Source organism: Aedes albopictus, chromosome 2 (genome assembly GCF_035046485.1).
Source record: "Aedes albopictus strain Foshan chromosome 2, AalbF5, whole genome shotgun sequence".
Taxonomy (NCBI): domain Eukaryota; kingdom Metazoa; phylum Arthropoda; class Insecta; order Diptera; family Culicidae; genus Aedes; species Aedes albopictus.
The window spans coordinates 445054849-445070073 of NC_085137.1; the positions used below are offsets into that span (position 1 = coordinate 445054849).

General features: G+C 44.2%; 1 protein-coding gene across 5 annotated transcripts in view; it reads right to left on the reverse strand.

Moving 5' to 3' along the window:
• The window catches only part of LOC109420223 (transmembrane protein 184B), a 93673-nt gene extending 78694 nt beyond the window's left edge, over positions 1-14979 (reverse strand). For 3 of the 5 annotated variants that reach the window (XM_062853798.1, XM_062853802.1, XM_062853801.1), the window contains exon 1: positions 14847-14979. The gene's annotated coding sequence lies outside the window, so the exon portion shown is untranslated. The other 2 variants (XM_062853799.1, XM_062853800.1) reach the window with 2 other exon arrangements.
• Positions 14980-15225: the final 246 nt, after the last annotated feature.

The window sequence follows — 15225 nt, forward strand, 5'->3', positions numbered from 1 at the left end:
AACTCGATTCCAATTAGTGCATATTGTAGCTCTTATTTAGCTTAATGATACGCAATATAAACAATTGATTCAAATTTATTTCGCATCTGCAACTTCACGTGTGCTTACAGTCGCGGCGACTGTGATTTGGTGCAGTGACCATAATACACAACTTTGCCAAGAACCACCACTCAAAGATGGGTATTGTAGAAACTTTGGAGGACTTGAGAAACTCAGCAGAAATGATTTTTGTGTACAAAATGACGTGTACACTAACGCAATTATCTCTCAATACAAAGCCGATGGATACATAGTACTGAACTTAATCGTCGAAATCTGGAATTAAAGTAGAAAATTAAAGTGACAAGATGCAAGTATGGTTGCACATTTTGGTCATAAATCGCTAGGTTACGATGCAATATAGTGTCTAAGTTTAAAAAAGCTCAATTGAATTTGAATCTTGTCACTTTAATTTGCAGAAGAGAGAGTCGATGAAGAGAACTCTCTCATGTTACTTTCGCCCTTATTTAAACTCAATCTGGAAATGTTTGATCCTAAATTTTATCCTATAAGTTCATGAAAATGGAAAATCGATATATTTCAAACTAAATATGACTTCTGCAAGAATCAAATTAACTTGTAAATTATTTTACAAGACGTTTGAGACTTGTAAGAAAAAGTACAAGTCATAGCTAATATTTTTTACTTGTAGTTTGTTAATGCAACAGACATTTGTAATTTCTACTAATAATATTAGTGAGTGTAGAATTAGCATTTAAGTTAAAATACACAAAAATAAAAATTAAAGAAAAAATAATAATAATAATATTAGTCCAACCGACTTGTAATATTGGACTTGTAACTTGTACTTGTAGGATTTTTATGCAACAGGAAATTACAAGTTACAAGCTACAAGACTAATATCATTAGTAAAATTTTCATTATGCTACGGGCCCCAGGAGGAACGTAAATCCCACACAAGTACACGTTGCGGTCAGACAGTTCGATTTGAACCCACACTTGCCCAGGAGTCGTTATCGATCGTTTTGGATTTTAGTTCTTTTTTACCGCAACAAGAACACCACCTCCAATATTCTCAAGACTATTTCTAGGTCCACGGTCGCAACGGAACACCTCATACGAAGGTCCAAGCACTTGGCTGTACAGGGTATGGCAAAATATTCCATAAAATATATGAAATGTTCTATCTTCTTTTTACACATATCAAATCTTTTTTGGATCTTCTTACAGACAATAGCTGTACCGTTCCAATATTGAAAAGTGATGTACATCATTATTTTGAAAGTATATGAAAACTATGTGCTGATAAGTACAAATTCATAATCCACTCACAGTGATCGAGTTGACAATTACCGACAATGAAGATATAACAATAGCATGGTGGAGTAGTAGATTTGTAGTAGTGAGCTAGATTGTTGTATTGGAGTTGATAAATTCTCCGTTTCTGCAATGAAATGGTGCAAACAGCGAGAGTTTCATGATTTCATACCTAATTTGCTGCTGTTTGAGCAGAACTTTGAGTCACTGTGTTCTTGAACTGGCAAAGAATAGAGAATACTACAAGCGGAAGAGAGGAAGTGTACTGTAGTTAGTACCACACACATGATTGAGCGCAACTCTAGGAGTAAATCGCTTTCTCATCAATACTATTCAAAAGCAAAAAAAAAATCAAAACTGTTCCTTTATGTCTAACAGGTAACAGTGTTCCACTGTTACTCATCAACAACTTGCGGAAAATAGCAATTACGCTGTTCGTACAATAACTGGCAGTCGACAGAGACACTACTGATAAGATCTGGTATGCGTTATCAAACGAAGTACCTCCTCAATACCAAGGCTGATAACAGCGCACTACCTGCTTCTATACAAGCTTCGGAAATAAGTTAAATTTATCATTGCCAACTGGCTGGGTGACGAGAAACGCTCTCACATTGAAGTTGTTAATACCATATACCTAAATTGCCACACACACACTTCGTTTCGAATAATCCTCCAAAAGCACTAACGGCGCAAATAGTATACGTACGTATGCTTAGCCACTTAACATACTCCTTCGCCGATGAATTGTTGTACTGTTATTTTTACTCTGTTGAGGGGTATCTAGCGAAAGCTTGTGAATCCCACACTGATATTTCTGACCATTTTGATAAAATAGAAAATGATAACCGTTAGTGTGCGACCTTCTCACGATGTTGAAAGTACTGATATTTCGGATGAGTCAGATTGTTTTTACAGCCAGCATCGGCATATATCCAGGTATGTTCGGCTGCCTGAACATTACTCGAACCAAAGTCTCTGCTCGGACTTAATCAGCTAACCCCTCACACGAGACTAGTGGTCTGCAAGCGAGTTTTCTAATGTGTATGCTTATTGATTACTACCACAAAAAAAAACAGTAAAACTTTTTGCTGTTGCTAATCGTTGCACAATATCGCAGTTTAAAACAAAAGTCAGAATTCAAACTCGTGATGCAAACATTTACACATCAATGGCACAATCTGATGGCATCGCGGAAAAAATATACCACCACACGTTTGTTGTTGCTGAGGGCCTTGAATGAAGTTTGCAGTTTTTTTTTCGGTGGTGGACGTTCCCATGTGATGGCCGAAAAAGAAAAATGGTCAGCGATCAGTGACCGTAAATGTAATTATAATAATGCTCGCAATTCGTGGTGCGATCAACCAGTCTCGAAACAAATTTTTAAATCTTGATTGGGAAAAACGTGTGAGATGGAAATGCTTTGACCAACCATTTAAAAAGTTATACAAATAAAAAAAAATGAAGATTTTTCTTTTTGGTACAGCCTATGAAAAAGAAACACTCATATGGGCTGCCATTCCTCAAATTTTCAAGAACTCAAATCTGTTCGGATTAATTTTAGGAAATTGTTCTTGGAATCACCGTATGCATTAACAGCTGTCAACGCATTCAGTGATTCCAAAGACAGTTTCTTCAAATTAATCCAGACAATAGGTATAACAAAGAATTCAACCTCAAAGAATGGACTCGACCGTAGGAGATTGCATGAAGTACAACAAGTCAAAAGCTGCGACATGGTGCAAGGTGATACCTGCCAACCGTGGGCACACTTCTCTTTCGTCGGGGTCACGGAAGCGAGCAGGGATTCGGATTGGAGCTGTGACAAGTGCAACAACTACTAGTCCCAAAATCACCGGAGAAAGAGGACTTCGTAACTAAAACGGGAATTAGAAGTCAAAGAGCGATAGAGAATCAAACAAATCTTCCGTTCCAAAGAAGCAGCAGGCCTAAACAGAGAACTGCGTAAGCTAGAAGCCGAGCAACGATCCGTGGACAAACAAAAGCTTGGAGGAGGAAACGATCCTTCGAAAAGGACGACTTGAAAGGAGTGTATCGTTCAGGAAAGTGTATCGTTCAGAAAAGCACCGGCAAAAGGAAAATGAATTCCGCGTGAAGCAGCCGCAACAGGACAGAGAGATCAAACAGCATCTATTGAAGGAGGAACGGGATATGTTGGAGAGACAGCTACAAGAAGAAGTTAAGTTTGCTAGCGAACGTAGGAAGCTGTGCGAACAGTTCCAAGGTGCGAAAAGGGGAGAGTATTTTCGGAGAGGCGGAAGGTGCTACTAAAGGCGAGGAACTGAAAAGCGATAACGAACTGTCGTTCGGCAAAAAGGTCCAGTTCCGGCTAAAGCAGCATGGCCAAGGTAAAAGTGGAACGCTGTCCAAACCGCCCTGCTCGTTAAGGGAGAGTGAAGAGTACAGTGAAGTTGACGAGGATGAAACTCCACTGAAAGCAGTTAATCCGCATCTCCCGAGACGAGAAAATTTTGATTGGTTTCCTAAGGACCGCAAGGTATTCGGAAGAATCGTGCGGAATGCAAGAATGCACGACCCTATCCTATGAACAATTAGCAGCTCACCAAACCGTGTAGAAGAACCTACCTGTTACGACCTGGAGTTCGGGAGACAACTGTCTATTGAAACTCCCAGTTGTAGCGAAACAAACACAATAAAAGGTAACTTTGTTTACATTAAAATAACATTACAAAGACGACACGTATAATATAATAGAGTGGGTCAACGTTGTATGGAGAAAATTAAAATTTGATCGCATCAACTCGGAACAAAACTTTTTCGATCTATATTAGCTCCTGTGCCATTTAACATGTAAAGGAATAACATCAATAATAAAATCTCAATTTTTGGCCTAAGTTACCAAGCGAATAACTTTTTTCACAAGCGTCGGATCACTTTGCGGTCTTTGGCAAAGTTTTTTAGCTTATCCTAGGCTATACTTTAACGTCATTAGTTAGATCGTTTTAGACAAAAAAATCGATCTATGAGAAAAATGCAAAAAAAGCACGTTTTCCCATACTAAATTCCATACAAATTTCAATCGCAATGCGGAATACGGGGAAGCAACCAATCGTTCCCAAATTCCGCACAGTTGTTTTGGACGCTAAAAGGAATCAAAAAAGCCTTGAACCAAAAAAAATGGACTTTGTTGACCCAGTTAGTATATACAAAACGGCGGTTACAAAACTTCTAATTCAAATAATATCTGCTATTGTGCATCGACCGAAGGCATAACGAAATGCTATCGACGAGCGCGCAGAACGACGAGAGCATTAGAGTCAATCCAGTGGTTCTCAACACTACCCGTATAAAAAGGCGAAGCAGAGAAGTAGGCAATGTTCATAAGTTGCTTTGAAAATACAACTAGTGAAGCCTGCGATTTCTTAACCCTCTACTTCCCATGGTTGCTCTAGAGCACCATCGATTATCGACGAACTCCGGACAAACGGAATTAGATGAATATGTTGCAATAATTTTTAGTATATGGTTATAACCTCATAAGGTTAACCCAACTACTTACTAACTACTTGTTTCAATAGTTGAACTATTGATAAAAAATCAAAAACCTATTGATTTACAACCAAATTTTTTTTCATTTATTTCGAAAAACTAAGCCAATTGGCAATAATTTTTATTCTACCACTTTTTTCGTAAACGCTTTTTTGGCATAGATATAGTCGTTCAAAGTCATGGGAAGGAAAGGGTTAAACATGGACTATGTAAAACGACTTCAAGATTGTCTTCAAGGCGATGCCCTTGAAGCGGTTCGTAGCCGGTTGGTCTTAACGAATTCGGTACCGGATATCATCAATGTCCTTCGCCGTATTTTTGGTAGACGGGAGCAACTTTTGAAGACGCTCCTTACGAAGGTCCGAAATGCACAAGCGCGACGGGCCGATCGCTTAAAAGCTTTTATGCAGTTCGCAATAACCGTGAAGCAATTTTGGAGGCGGCTAAGCTGGCGGATTTTTAAATAACCCTATGTTTGTTCAGGAATTGGTGGGAAAGCTACCCTCAAATTACAAAATGGACTAGGTCCGTTTAAAGCCAACCGATGCTACCGAAATGAATGACAAAGAGAACTTTTACAGTCAACTGAATGCTGTCGTGGACAAGGTTCCGAAAGGGCGGAAGGTGATATCAAGATCCTCATGTTGCGACTACAACACGTAGGTTGGTTCCGACAGCTCGGAATATGAGCACGTCATCGGACGTCATGGTCTCGGAGAAATAGCTATTTGCAGAGTTATGCGGCGGGGTGATTGGGGGTTCGCTCTTTCCCCATCGATCAGTGCATAAAGTGAAGTCACGGTTTTCCGCGATGGCGTCACGGAAAATCAAATCGACCACATCTGTATCACTGCTGCATCAGTCAAAAAAGAAGATGGAGCCTTCTTGATGTGAGGAACGAACGTACCTAGTGCCAACATTGCGCCCGACCACCATCTCCTAATCGGTGAGATCCGACTGCGCATTACCAGGACACAGTGGCTACTCCCTAACCTCAAATGTATTACGAACGTTAATTCTTGAAGTTTGTCATCAAATTATCATGTAATTTGTAGAAAATGACAAGAATCTTCGTTTCCGTCCATTTTCAATTTGATTCTGATCCTGAATTCTCCGCAAATTCAAGTTTTAGAGTCGTTGAACAGATAAAAATAAGGTTCGGAGACGCCACTGCATTGACAAGAAGAGAAAATCGGGCGCCGGTTCAACACACGCCGACTGGAAGACGCTGCGGTTAAAAGGTCCTTCGTCGAGGAGCTTGAGAACCGTGCTGCGGATGTTCCAGCAGGTGGAAACGTAGAAGATCAATGGAGCGCCATCATCGCCACCGGCGAGAATAATTTGGGTGAGCTACGCACCCGGAAAAGCAGTGGATCACAGATGATACCTGGAGGAAGATAGAGGAACGAAGGAACGCCAAAGCCGCGATAGAACGAGCGAAAACATGAGGAGCCAAAGTCGTAGCCCGTCAGCGCTATTCGGCTCTCGAGAAAGAAGTGCAACGCTCATGTGGACGGGACAAAAGAGCGTGGGTGGACTCCCTAGCCGACGAAGGCAAGACAGCTGCAAACACCGGCGACATTCGTCTCTTCTACGATGTTTCACGTCGCCTTAGCGGGACTAAGATGAATGCTACGATGCCCGTGAAAGACACGTCTGGACAGTTACTGACCGACCCGGCTGACCATTTCAAACGCTGGTTCGAATACTTTGGAAACCTTTTTCAAGTGTCGGCCACGCCATCAACACCTCAGCATGATCCGGCAAGGGTTTGACGCATTACCCTTGTCAGCTGAGATGCTCAAAGCTGACCCCGTAGTATCTGCACAACTACTGCATCATTATTTTGCAACATATGGGAAACCGCGACATTTCCGGCCGACTGGATGCCGGAAATTGGCAACACTGTCATTGTAATTGTAGCTGTTTTATACGTGGTTTTCAAACATCGTTTACATTCGTTTAACCGTGTTATTAAATAGTTGTCTCTACTGATATCGGTCGTTTGATAGTGAAACTTTGTATCACCCGCGGAATTGGAAGATATATAGTGCTGCAACAGACAGATTACGTAGAGCTTTTTGGTGAAGGTGGAACCATCCCGACCGTGTTGCACCGTGACCGTGTACTGCACAACGGTGTTTTGCCGATCCCATCCGGGTTGTTGCTGGAGTGAGGCTACTTGCTATCACCGCTACTGGTCCTCATCGTAATCCATGAGTTCCTGGTTGGTGCGATTGATCGTGAGCCAAATCGTGGATTGCTGTGGCAACCCATTGCCACGGAGCACCTAAATGACTTCGAATTGGCTGATGACGTTGCTCTCCTAGCTCAACGGCGCTCTGATATGCAGAGTGTTAGATAGCAACCGAACGCTAGTGGGTAGCAACCTAGAATAACAAATTGTAGTAGGCTATGCATAGATGTTTAAATAAAAATTTTCACTTCCACTGTTACCATTAACCGAAACAGACGTGTTAATAACTCAATAGGTTATTGGCCCAGGACAGAAAGGAAGGAGTTGAAAGGTAATTAAATTTCCGGAAGCAACGAAATTCATCAAGATGACGGAGGACAAGCTTTGGTTGTTCGATGGATCCAACTTTGGCAATTGGAAGTTCCGGATCGAAGTTCTACTCGAGGACAAGAACATGCTGGGTTGCTTGACGAAGGCCATCGACGAGGAGGAGTATTCGAGGGATCTGGCGACCGACTCTGCTGAGGTACGTGCCGAGAAGAAGAAATTGCTCGAAGCTCGATGGGTCCTGGATCGGAAGTGCAAGAACCTGCTGATTCATCGGATCGCGGAAGACCAATTGGAATACGTGAAGGATAAGAAGACGGCCAAAGATGTCTGGGACGCTCTCCGGAACGCTTTCGAACGTGTGGGAATCGCTGGCAAGTTGATCCTCAAGAAAAGGTTTCAAGAACTGAAATTGCCTGAAGGTGGCGATGTGAAGCAATTTTTGCTGCGGTTCGAGAAGATTCTGCGCGAGCTGAGGGCGGTTGAAGTCAATCTGCAGGAAGAAGACGTCGTGTGTCAGTTGCTGCTGGCACTTCCGAAGTCCTACGAAGCGCTCATCACTGCTCTGGAGACGATCCAACCCCAACAGCTAACTCTGGAGTACGTGAAAAAGCGGCTTCTGGATGAACAAGTGAAGAGAGCGAATTCAAGCCACGATGATGAAGCTGGACACGTGAGCGATGCGGCGTTTGCAGGTAAAAAGACGGGACTGAAGTGCTACGGTTGCGGTAAGTTTGGGCACAAGCGAGCGGAGTGTCCGGACAATTTTTCACCAAACGAGTCTGGTCGTCAAGGCAACCGTCAAAGCGGAGGAAAATCGTATCGGAAGTCAAAATATCGGGCAAACGTTGCCGAGGAAACGGAGTTGGCTTTCGTCGCTACCACGGCGGACTGTTTGTCTACGGTTACCAGGACAACGGCGGATATGAATGTCGACTGGTATCTTGACTCTGGAGCCACCGACCATATGGTTAGAAGCAAGGCGTTCTTCGAGGAGCTACACCCGTTGGCGAAAAAGGTGCGTATATCAGTAGCCAAATCTGGTCAAGCGATTACAGCGGAATATGCGGGGACGGTGAGAGTGAACATGATCGTCGGTGACCAGAAGCTCCCGGCGGTGGTTGAAGAAGTTTTGTACGTCCCGGAACTGGAGTGCAACTTGTTCTCCGTGCGACGAGTTGAAGACAACGACATGGCTGTGAACATTTCCAACGGTAAAGTGGCGGTTTTGAAGAATGGACGCGTGGTTGCCACAGGTCAGCGGACCGGCCAGCTGTACAAGATGAATATTGAGCTGCGTGAGAGTGGAGGTGCATCTTCCGAGCCAGGTGCGATGGCTGCAAAGCAAGATTTGTACGATTTGTGGCACCGGCGGTTTGGTCACCTCGGAGAAGCAAGCATGAAGACTCTTTGGAAGCACGGTATGGTAGAGACAGCAGCGAGGATTTCCGATTGGCCCGGTCGGTGCATATGCGAGGTGTGTATTCAAGCGAAGCAAACCAGGCAATCGTTCGATGATGTTGCTGAGCGGCGCCCAACACGGCCGTTAGAGGTGGTGCATTCGGATGTCTGTGGACCATTCAAACCGAGTACCTGGGACAACAAGCGTTACTTCGTGACGTTCATAGATGGCTTCAGTCACTTCACGGTGGTCTACCTTCTACGAAGCAAGGATGAGGTAAGCGAGAAGTTTCAGGAATACTATGCTCGGGTCACAGCGTTCTTCGGGTCCAAGGTGTCCCGGTTGAGGTGCGACAACGGCGGCGAGTACATCGGAGAATCATTTCGCAAGTTCTGCCGCAGTAAAGGCATCAGCATCGAGACAACCGTTCCATATAGCCCCCAGCAGAACGGTGTTGCGGAACGGATGAACCGCACGCTGCTGGAGAAGTCCCGGTCGATGTTACAGGATGCTGGTTTACCCAAATCCATGTGGGGCGAGGCGGTGGTTACTGCTGCATATGTTACCAATCGAAGTCCGACGTCAGCTCTAAAAGAAAAGAAAACACCATTTGAAGCATGGTATGGAAAGAAGCCCAACATTGATAAGATGCGGATCTTTGGATCAATGGCGTACACTTGGATACCAAAGGAGAAGCGAGACAAGTTGGATGCGCGATCGGAGAAGAACATCATGGTCGGCTACACTACGAATGGATATCGAATTTGGGATTCGCGCAAGAGGAAGATATTCGTTTCGAGAGATGTGATATTCGACGAGAAGAGGCGTGGTGCTGAGGAACAGAAGGTGTCCAGCCGGACGCTGTGCCGAAGCTATGCGGAGTCGGAAGCTTCGGATGACCATGCGGTACTGGAACCGCACTCCGAACCTGAGGAGCCTGTTAATGCGATCGATTATCAATCTCAAGAAGAACGAGATGAATTTGAAGATTACCTGACATCCGATGATGACAAGCCTGTTGATGACGATGAAACCGGCGCGCTCCCTTCGCAACCAGAACGTGTCAACTGCCCCGCAGAAGTGGTCACGAGGCGCAGCGAACGGGAGCGCAGACTCCCCGGTAAGTTTTTAGATTTTATTACCGGCTCAAGGGCAACTACTGCTGCTGAATGTTTCTCAGGTGTTTCCGATGACCACGATTCGACGTGGGCGTTTGCGCTGAATGCTGAATCGTTCGTAGAGAACCTGCCGACAACGATTGAAGGGCTACGGCAGCGAGACGACTGGAACCATTGGAAGACAGCCATCGAGAGTGAGCTGGAGTCACTGCGTAAAAACGAGACCTGGGAACTCGTTCCGAAGCCGCACGGGAAGAACATCGTCGACTGTCGATGGGTGTTCAAAATCAAGAACGACGAGGCTGGGAATGTCGACCGTTACAAGGCCCGCCTGGTCGCCAAGGGCTATTCCCAGAGGAAAGGATTCGATTACGACGAGACCTACGCACCAGTAGCAAGAGGAACCACGGTGCGTGTGCTACTGGCGGTAGCAAATCAAATGGGGTATCATATCCATCAAATGGATGTAAAAACCGCATTCCTAAACGGACAGTTGAAGGAGGAAATCTTCATGCGGCAACCCGAAGGACTCAAGCAAGCTGATCCCGATCTTGTCTGCAAACTGAAGAAATCCCTGTATGGATTGAAGCAGGCCCCACGAAGCTGGAATTCAGAATTTCATCAGTTCGTTCTACAGCTTGGATTCCAACGTTCGCAGTTAGATAGCTGCCTCTACTGGTGGCGAAAGGGGAACGATGTAATCTATCTTCTCCTGTATGTTGATGACATCATCCTGACGTCAAGCCGTATGGAATTGATTGCTGAAATGAAAAAGAAGCTATCATCAAGATTTGAAATGACCGATGTTGGAGAGTTGAAGATGTTTTTGGGCCTGAAAATAGACCGAGACGAAGCACGAGGATTGTTGAAGATAAGCCAGCCCAAATACGTCGGCGACCTGCTGCAACGATTTGGCATGAGAGAGTGCAAACCAACCGCTACACCATTGGAACCAAATCTAAAATTGGAACGGCGTAAGGATGAACCGATAACGGCTCAACCGTATCGTGAATTGATTGGGTGTTTGACGTACCTAGCACTCTCATCAAGACCCGACATCAGTGCAGCTGTGAACTTTTTCAGCAAATTTCAGTCAGCACCTACGGACGTACACTGGAGTCACCTCAAGCGCATTCTTCGCTACCTAAAGGGAACCGTGAATCATGGACTGGTGTTCCGGAGACTAGAAGACTCTCAACCGCTAGAGGGCTATGCCGATGCTGATTGGGGAAACGATTCGGATGACCGCAAGTCGATCTCAGGAAACGTCTTCAAAGTTTTTGGTGGAACAGTTTCATGGACGACTCGGAAGCAGAGTACAGTTGCACTTTCTTCGACGGAGGCGGAATATGTTTCGCTCAGTAATGCAGTTTGCGAAGCAATCTGGCTACGGAATCTTGTTCTGGAGTTTGGAGTCAAGTTGCTGCAGCCCGTACCGCTTTTCGAAGACAACCAGTCTTGCATTTGTATAGCTGAGGAACCACGTGACCACCGAAGGATGAAGCATGTTGACATACGCTACAATTTCATCCGCGAAAAACTGCAAGCAGGACTGTTCAAGATTTGCTACATCCCAACAAATCAGCAGTTGGCAGATCTGTTCACCAAAGGATTACCACGTGGACAGTTCGAGACGCTTAGGAATAAATTAGGACTATTCGGTTGAGCGGGGATGTTAGATAGCAACCGAACGCTAGTGGGTAGCAACCTAGAATGGGTCTGGTACGTTTGGCATAAGGCCGTTTGGCATAATGCCATTTGGCATAAGGACGTTTGGCATAAAGGACACTTGGCATAAAGGACATTTGGCATAAAGGACGTTTGGCATAATGGACATTTGGCATAAAGTACGTTTGGCATAAAATGATTTCAGTAAAAAGTGACATACATACTTAACGTAAAAGAAGGATAAGTATACAAAAGAAGGATAATACATTATAATGCCATAACTTTTATGGATATAATATGCAGACAAGGATGATTTGCTAGAAAGAACCATTACCGGAATCTAAATTGCTTGTATCGATGAAGAACAGCCTATATACAAAAGAAGGAACATTCCCCTTCCGAAAAAAAACAAATTCATGGAAGCAAAAGGTTATTTTGAAAATATGAGATCCAATATAATGCACCAACAACAAGTTTGCCTTCTTTCCCTTGAAGGCTGTTCTTTATTTTTTCTCCAGAGGGAAAATATATTTCACATATTCTTTATGCCAAACGTCCTTTATGCCAAACGTCCCTTATGCCAAACGTCCTTTATGCCAAACGTCCTTTATGCCAAATGTCCTTTATGCCAAACGTCCTTATGCCAAATGTTCTTATGCCAAACGGCCTTATGCCAAACGTACCAGACCCCCTAGAATAACAAATTGTAGTAGGCTATGCATAGATGTTTAAATAAAAATTTTCACTTCCACTGTTACCATTAACCAAAACAGACGTGTTAATAACTCAATACAGAGCAAGCTCGGTGATTTTGCCAATCGCTCCTCAGCGGCAGGTCTTACCATCAACGCCAACAAGACCAAATCGTTGAATGTTAACAGGGTCAACACTTCCAGTTTCACGGTAGCTGGGCAAGTAGTAGAGAAAGTTGAAAGCTTCCAATATCTTGATAGCCAAAAATGGCGACCGATGGTGGCACCAAGATCGACATAGGTGCACGGGTCAAGAAGGCGAGGGCTGATTTTGCAAGTTTAAGAAATGTATGGAAAAACAACCAGATTAGTCGACGCAACAAAATCCGAATTCCGTACTCGAACGTGAAATCTGTGCTGATATACGCCAGTGAAACCTGGTGTGTATCAGTGGAGAATACTCAACGGCTGCAGGTCTTCATCAATAGATGCCTGCGGTATATAATTCGTACGTCGTGGGCTCACAATTGGATCTCCAACGAGGAGCTCCATCATCAATGTCATCAAAAGACGATAGTGACAGAAATTCTGGAGCGAAAGTGGAAGTCGAAGTGGATTGGCCACACTCTACACAGTGGCGGGAACGAAACCTGCAAGCAAGCGATAGATTGGAAACCAGCAGGACATCGCAGCAGAGGCAGACCCAGAGGCTCATGGCGGCGCAGCCTCAACAGCGAAATGAAGGAAGTTGACAGAAATTTGACCTGGTACAAGGGCAAGCTGATGTCGAGCAATCGTCCAGGATGGAGATCTTTCAATTCGGCCCTCGGCACCACCGTGGGTGCTCAGGACTAAAAGTGGTAAATAAGTAAAGCCAACGGTGATTGCTACAAGTAGTCCGCATCGAAATGCAGCAACAACGATACCACAAATTAGGACAATGATTAAATCTGAGAGGCCCAGAAAATGTTCCGATAAGTTTTATGAATTTGCTAAATTTTTGTATTATTGTTCACCAAATCCTCCTCTCCTCTCTCCTTGGCGTAACGTCCTCACTGGGACAAAGCCTGCTTCTCAGCTTAGTGTTCTATGAGCACTTCCACAGTTATTAACTGAGAGCTTCCTCTGCCAATGACCATTTTGCATGTGTATATCGTGTGGCAGGCACGAAGATACTCTATGCCCAAAGAAGTCAAGGAAATTTCCTTTACGAAAAGATCCTGGACCGACCGGGAATCGAACCCGTCACCCTCAGCATGGTCATGCTGAATACCCGTGCGTTTACCGCCTCGGCTATATGGGCCCACGTTCACCAAATCCATTTGCTTTTTATCATCCGCGCCACCTTGACGATTTGTTCTGGCATAAAGCATAGCCAACATTAATCCCAAGCCAAGAGCAATCAATCGACTTTATCCTACACATGGCTAATGCAATGTCTGTGTATTCAGGTGTATTGGAGGAGTGATTAGTATGTCAGACCACAATATGTATGTATCTTATTTTCAAGAAAAGTTCACATCAAACCTAGCATGCTATCTGCAGTACCTATACTGGACACATTTTTCAGTGTCAATCCATACTTTTACAACCACAGATTGGACGACTTTTATACGTGGGTATTCCCCCTCCCCGGTCCTCGCTAGTCGTCGTCGTCGTCGTCATTGACGTCGTATTACTTAGTTTTAGTTTTTCAACGAGAAGACGTATCTACACTCCGCTCTGCTTCTGCTGCGGTGCGGTCGCTGTTGGAGCTGATGTTTGTTACTGATTCCCTCAAGGTGATTGCGCGAGTTGCCTTTTGCATTGCAGGCTGTAGGCTTTGCTACATAGCAGGCATCAGCTCACTTCTAGAGCGTGAAAGAAAAAGTTGTTTCGAACACGGTTCGAGCGAACTTCGCTCGCACAACATAAAACATAAAACGCTAAACACTAGCACTAAGTCAGATAAAATTAATCCACTTACCTAGTTCAGACGGAAGGGGACTTTACCAGGATGTTTGAGTTACACCATCTGGAGACTAATATCCTGGGAGGAAAATCCTTGCGTGTTATTGATTTTGACGTTGTGTTATTCCCACATCACTCCTTTTTACCACCCACTCTCAAAGCACCACCTTCTGCCGTTGTCTGTCAAAAACAACCATAAGGATCAAAGTGGGTGACGACGGCAGACATTTTCACCAAGGATACGGCCGGAAGGCACCTGTATTTTCCGAATCCTCAAGGTCAAACACCAACAGCACGACTTATTTCACAGTCTTCCAGAGCAAATCCAAGCCATTATCACTTCCGTATGGCACTGATCATGTTGAACCCGAACTTTTCCTGCGCTTCCCCCACAATAAATACCATTACACCAAAGTACCCAACACACTTTCGCGCAAGACCACGGAATGAAAAAAAAAGTCAGAATCTTGTTTCTTCACCAGCAGCTGCTAGCACAGTCCAAAAAACTTTCTCTAGGACCAGTTTCAGGCGAAAACAACAGCACTTTTTCCCACGTTAGAACATGAATTTTATCTTGCTGCACCCCACAAACGGAATCACTCACGAAACCACGGTGAAAAGCACCAAATTTTCATCAATTTTACCTGCAGGGAAAATGAAGGAAAACTTTTTCGCAATCGAAACCACGCACAGCACAGACGGACAAAGAGACAACTCCGACGATGACGACGTCCCGTACTCGAATGCGCGGATGATGAGGATGATGCAAGGAGCGTAAAAAAGGTAAAAAAGTGACGTCTTGTCGAAAGATTCTAGCGTAACATTTGAAAAGGGCCTATCTGCAAAATGTAAACAAACCCGATTTTTCACTATTCCTATCAATATCTACCTAAGCTATCCCATAACACCTTAATCAATGAGAAAAGAGCTATTTTACCCGTATTTTAAATAAATTCTAAAAGGGCCTATCTGAAATTGAATAATCTTTTAGGGCCTAACTGCATTCAAAAGGGCCTAACTGAA